The sequence below is a fragment of the Gymnogyps californianus genome, chromosome Z (assembly GCF_018139145.2).
Source record: "Gymnogyps californianus isolate 813 chromosome Z, ASM1813914v2, whole genome shotgun sequence".
Taxonomy (NCBI): domain Eukaryota; kingdom Metazoa; phylum Chordata; class Aves; order Accipitriformes; family Cathartidae; genus Gymnogyps; species Gymnogyps californianus.
In genome coordinates this window covers 80,773,743-80,779,742 of record NC_059500.1, presented here as the reverse complement: position 1 = coordinate 80,779,742, position 6,000 = coordinate 80,773,743, and positions in this window count along the sequence as shown.

The window sequence follows — 6,000 nt, the reverse complement described above, 5'->3', positions numbered from 1 at the left end:
TTTTCCATCAGTGTAGGGGTTTTAAGGGCTGGCATCTTTGCACCATTGAGGTAAATATTTGGTGAGCATTAAAGCCCATGATTGTGAGAATACTCACAGCAGTGATAGAGGTGGATCCTCAGTAGGCAATTCAGATCTCTTGAGTGGTGGAGAGGGGTTTGAAAAATAGGGACTCAAAATGAGGAGAAGATTGGAAATACCATGAGACTGTCCAAAAAGAAAGTAAGGAACTTGGTGGGAAGGGAAGACCTAGTTTGCATGATGAAACATATACGATACTTGGGATATTTAACTTCTGTACTTTCTTAATCTTCCCCTTCGCAGCTGGGGCACTGAAGTAGCAAAACTGATCTTTCTAGCCCAGATTCCACCCTTGGTTAGAAGTGTGACTTCCACAGAAATCCAATTTCAAGCTTTTCAGCTAATTCGGCTTTATTGTCCCAAATCATAAAGTACAAGATGTTGATGTTTGGGATTTGCTAAGGCTGGACATGTTCTCTCAGAGGCAGAATATCCAATTATTCAGGAGCAAACTCCTGGGGTGGTTAACAAATGTCACTAGTCTACAGTTCTTGTTGTCTTATATCATGGGCGCTGTCCCCAGCAAAGGGGCTTGGGGTACAAAATGCTGCCCCCCCCGTCCCCTGCCAGCACTGTAGCCTTTTCTGCCTGCTGGATCCTCAAGCTGCAGAGATGCTCCCAACAAAGATGACACCCATCAGCTGTCAGTGGTTGATCAAAAATATAAGAAATGCAAAGAAAGGAAACAATCCTGGATCCAGACCGCTGAACTTTCATGCCTTTGAAGGAGGTGACTAAATAAGCTGCGTTTGTCTCCAGGTGCCTTTTCCAGAAAGAGCTAGCATCAATATTAGTATTAAACTTTTATTTTCTTCCTGCAAAGGAAGTCATGGCCCCTGTGTCCATGACATCACTGGAAAGCTGCGACATCATTTACTTGCACAGCTGGCTGCACAGCTGCAGTGCTGGAGAAGGGGCGGCAGGGCTCCTTTCCTCTTCCAGGGGTGCACCGTGGCACTTGTCAAATGCGGTGACATACTGGTGTCCCCAACCCAGCCCCTCCTTTTGTCCCTCTGTGCAAAGTTAATTAAAATGCTGCTAACCACAGCGTATGCTCAGTAATAACGTGTGCTACTCGGGCAGGGCTCAGCACATCTGTCCCGGTAAAAACTGCTCGTCCATGTGCTGCCTGCTCGCTGTGGTGCATGGAGGTTGAATTTGGGGTTGTGAACCTAAAGTGCAAATTTGTACATAGTTATGGCTTGTGTTTTCTTGCAACTGTGAGACTCCCATTGTGGGAATTAGAGAAGAGTTTTCGTTTTTAAGGGGGGAATATTGTGGCTTGTTGATGGTGTTGTCTTAGACACTTAATTTCCTTGTATCCCATCATCTCATTTTTTAGGAGTTGGAAAGTGGAAGTAGATCTGTCTGACTCACATCTTCTGTAAGGAAATTAAGGCTAGCTGTATAGATGAGGTGACGTCAATACCCGTAGAGGTGCAGCATACCAGTTCAGGAATGGGTTTCACTTGATGTAACATGGGCAGATGTAACATGACAGACTCTGCCTGCCTGTCATGGTTTAACCCCAGCCAGCAACGAAGCACCACGCAGCCGCTCACTCACTCCCCCCCCACCCCTGGGATGGGGGAGAGAATCAGGAAAAAAACCTTGTGAGTTGAGATAAAGACAGTTTAATAGGACAGAAAGGAAGTAAAAATAATGATAATAATAGTAATATGACAATAATAATACTAAAAGAATTAAACTATACAAAACAAGTGATGCACAATGTAGTTACTCACCACTCACCGACCAATGCCCGGTTAGTTCCCAAATAGCGATCCACCCCTCCCGGCCAACTCCCCCCAGTTTATATACTGGGCATGATGTCAGATGGTATGGAATATCCCTTTGGCCAGTTTGGGTCAGCTGTCCTGGCGGTGTCCTCTCCCAGCTTCTTGTGCCCCTCCAGCCTTCTTGCTGGCTGGGCACGAGAAGCTGAAAAATCCTTGACTGAGTATAAACACTACTTAGCAACAACTAAAAACATCAGTGTGTTGTCAACATTATTTTCCTACTAAATCCAAAACACAGCACTATCCCAGCTACTAGGAAGAAAATTAACTCTGTCCTAGCTGAAACCAGGCCACTGCCACATATAACTTACAAGTCCTAGCACTTCTCTAGCAGTAAAGGAAACCTCATTAGAAAACCTGCCTGAGCTTTTGAAAGGTCTCTGGGAACTTACAGAGTGTTGTGATGACTTTTTTTCCTCCCTTTGCACAGGGGAAATGCCTTCAGCCACCTGCCCGCCGGCAAGAAGCTGGGCACAACTTGACCTCACCCCCTGAAAACAGGAACAGGGCCAAGTTTTGCTGAGCCTCTGTGGGGAGAGGGGGGACGATGCCTTAAAGGCCCTTTTCCCAAATGAAAGCTTGCAGAGGGATGCTCAGCTGTAGCTATCACTTTGGCAATGCCTATACGATGCTCTGACAGTGATAGGTACTTCCATGGTACAGATAAGTTGCAATACGCTCTGAGATGGCCAGACAGAAAAAAGCTGCTATAAACGAGCACGGCAATATTATAACTTAACGACATAAGCTCACTGTTTCCAAAGCAGAGTCGATACAGCGCTGAAAACCATGAAGCGATCAGTGGTGAATCACAGGGGCAGGGTGGATTACGAGTCTTCCTCCTGTTAATGGCTAATGCAAGAACGTTGTCTGTCTCTCCGCGCTATGCCAAACATCTCCCGTTGGCATGTGTGAATGCTAACGGGAGGAAGGTGAAATGAAAACATTGTTCATACATATTACTCATATGCAAGCTGTGGATCTCATATAGAAATCTCCTCTTCCTTTGAGCCCATAAATGAAACATGCCAAGCCAAGGGATTCTTAAAATTTAGCCAAGCACAGATCATAACTAACTGTACTTATTATAATAATGTTCCCTTTCTGTCCTATTTACATTCTTGGAAAGGTGAGGTTAGGAAAATATTATGGTATTTTTTTCTGTCTCAGTGCAATGAAGCCGTTGGAAATGAGGAGCAGTTTCTAATCAGTTTTACATGAGTGGCCTGGGTTTTGCTCTAGCACTCTGTCTCCATGCTTTTCAGTTAAAATGGTGATTTAATTTCTTCTCCGTGATGCTTTGAGGGAAGAGTCTTAGTGGGGAAAAACTTTTGATGCTCAGAGTAGAGTCCTAATACGGTTTTTGTCTCTTGTGAATATAAATGTGATGTAGTGAGGAAAAGATGGGCACTAACAAAATGCATAACAGTTCTGATGCATCCATGAAGAAGGACATTTTTCTGAGAAATCACATACTTAGCAGTCAGGCTGTGCAAGATGAAATGATGAAAGTTTAGCCTTTCCTCCAGCTTGACAGGTCTGAGCCTGAAATATCATTATTAGCTAATGACCATCATGTGGTCTAAAGCTGAAAAGGGCCATCAAGATGCTTGGTCTGGCCACAGGCAAAGTTTTATAATTTCTTCCAATTCCTTCTGTACCGAGCCAACTAAGACATGTCCTTCAGAAAGGTAACCTGTTTTCAAGCCTTAAGTCTTGTTCTAACTTCACTCATCATCCTGCTTAAGAAATGTGTGTCTGACTGTAATTTGAATCTATCTAGCTTTACCTTCTGGCCATTGGATCTTGTCATGCCTTTCTCCACTTGAGTAAAAGGCCATTTTTAACTTGTGTGTCTCCCAAGAAGATATCGATGTGTGGTAATAAAGTCACCACTTAATCTACTACTTGGAAAGATAAATTGATAGAGCTTTGAGACTCTAATTTAAGCATTTTCCTACCTTATTCTCATCGTGATTTACGATTTGGTCTTTGGTAAAGTCTCCAGAACAACTGAAATGCAAACTTCCTGGCTGCAGTGATTTCTCAGCTTCATACAAATATATTATCAGAGCAAACAGGAAAGCATGCATTGCATTGACATGTGCATAAATGAAAAATGGCTCAACAGCTTTACTCTAACAATTCACATAAATTCATCTGTTATATGTAATACATGCACATGCATTACAGTAGGGGAGGTGATGTGTGCACAGAGAAGTGTTTTATTTTCAGCAAAATCTCTCCTAGCTCAATCCCTCTCTGCCCATGTAAAGTGCCTCCAGCAGTTTTAGTTTGATGTGATGATTTTCACCAGTTGCGTTGATCCTTAGCTGTGACTATGCCCTGTCCAAGAGACGGGTTTGTTTCGGTGGTGGGTGCAGAGATCTGTCTCTGGGGACTGTATTTCAGCTCAGGTTTAGGGATGACTTGGATTTATAACGTATAGAGTGAGGGATTTCCCCTGTTTTCCTGATCTTTCTTTTCTCCTTCCACAGTTTATGAGGTGGTGACAGTGACAGGAGATGTCCGGGGAGCAGGAACCGACGCCAACGTCTTTGTTACTCTCTTTGGAGAGCTTGGGATTACTCCCAAGACTCATCTCACAAGCAAGTGAGTATCTGGAAGGAAATCTGTATCTCTGAGGTCTGTTCTTCAGTAACTTATTGCATTTTGATGAAACATAATATTGCGCTGAAGGATGCGGAGGGAATAAATCTAAAAGGTATTTTGAGATCACCAGGGAAATCTGAATTTTTGCCATTGCATATTTCTTACCAAATCCCTTGCAAACCTGCATTCCTATCTGTAGGTGGAAACGTGTGTTCAGATCCATATTATATAAGGCTCACACTTGCAAGGTGTGGGGATACTTGCTTTTCTTAAAGCTTAAATTAGGAGCTCCCAATTTAGGAGCTGAGAATATTCATCGCTTGTTGGAGTGGGCATGATGGGCCATGTTTGCATGCCTAAATCCCACTGAGGTCTCCATGCTAAGTCAGGTACAGCGAGAAGTGTCCTTGAATGTTTCTGAAGAGTAACTCAGTGGGTTTGAAGGAACGTTGTTGATGGGTAACCGCCCACACCCAGCCATAGGAAAACTGAGGCAAGCAGAAATGGAAGAATTTAAGCTGCTTCCTGATTTAGACTGTTTCCATCCTATCTGCTGTATGCTTGGTTGCCCACCGCTGTGGTTGCACGTCACTGTGGTGGCACTGTTCTGTTTTTCTCCAGCTGAGGTCAATGCCACCCTCTGGATGCAACGCAACTTCTCAGTCCTTATCACTACATTGAACTTAGTGGAAACCATATTTTATGATTTAAGAACCTAGTATGAGACTTTTGACTCTCTCAATAGCTTTTTTTTTAAAAAAAGCGAGCATCAGGGCCAGCAGGTGCTCAGCTCCCGTGAAAGCAAGGTGACTTTTAACAAAGCCCCAGCTCTGCATGTACTAATTTCCCCTTAGCCAGACAATTGCACGAGGATAAAGCAGAAATCCCTTCTCCACGGGGTCTAGGAGAGGCTGTGTGTCTCTGTTTTTCAGTGTTCTTATTGTTTTGGTTTTCTTGAAAATGTGCTTCAGAATTGTTAATCCTGTGCTAATGTCACACGGTAACTTCACATTTTCTCCATTTCTACAGCACCGACAAGAGGTACCTGCAGCTATTTTAAATTTTACCCTCAAAAGAGCTTCTCTTCCCAGTGAAGCAACTCAAACATGAGAGTCTGTAAAGAAAATGATATGGGAATGGTAAAGAAAATACATGAAATTTCAGCCCTGTTTGCCATATTTGAAATTCAGAAACCAGAGCTGGGCAAAGGAGTTTTATTATCCCAGCATCCCTAGAAACACCAGGGAGAACTTGCTGATTGTATATTATATATCTATACAAAATGCTTTGTCTCTGTTCTGTGATTTTCATCCAGACATCCCAATGAACTTATGAAGTGGAATACCATTTCTCTTGATTTAACAGAGAAGGAAACTGAGGCAAGGAGGTAAAAGATGACATGGTCCCATAGCAGGTCAGTAGCAGAGCTGGGAGCAGCAGCATCTCTGCTGGGGGAATAGCTTTTAGCACCCAAACCTGCCTCGTAGTATTTGGCAAAGCCATCGAG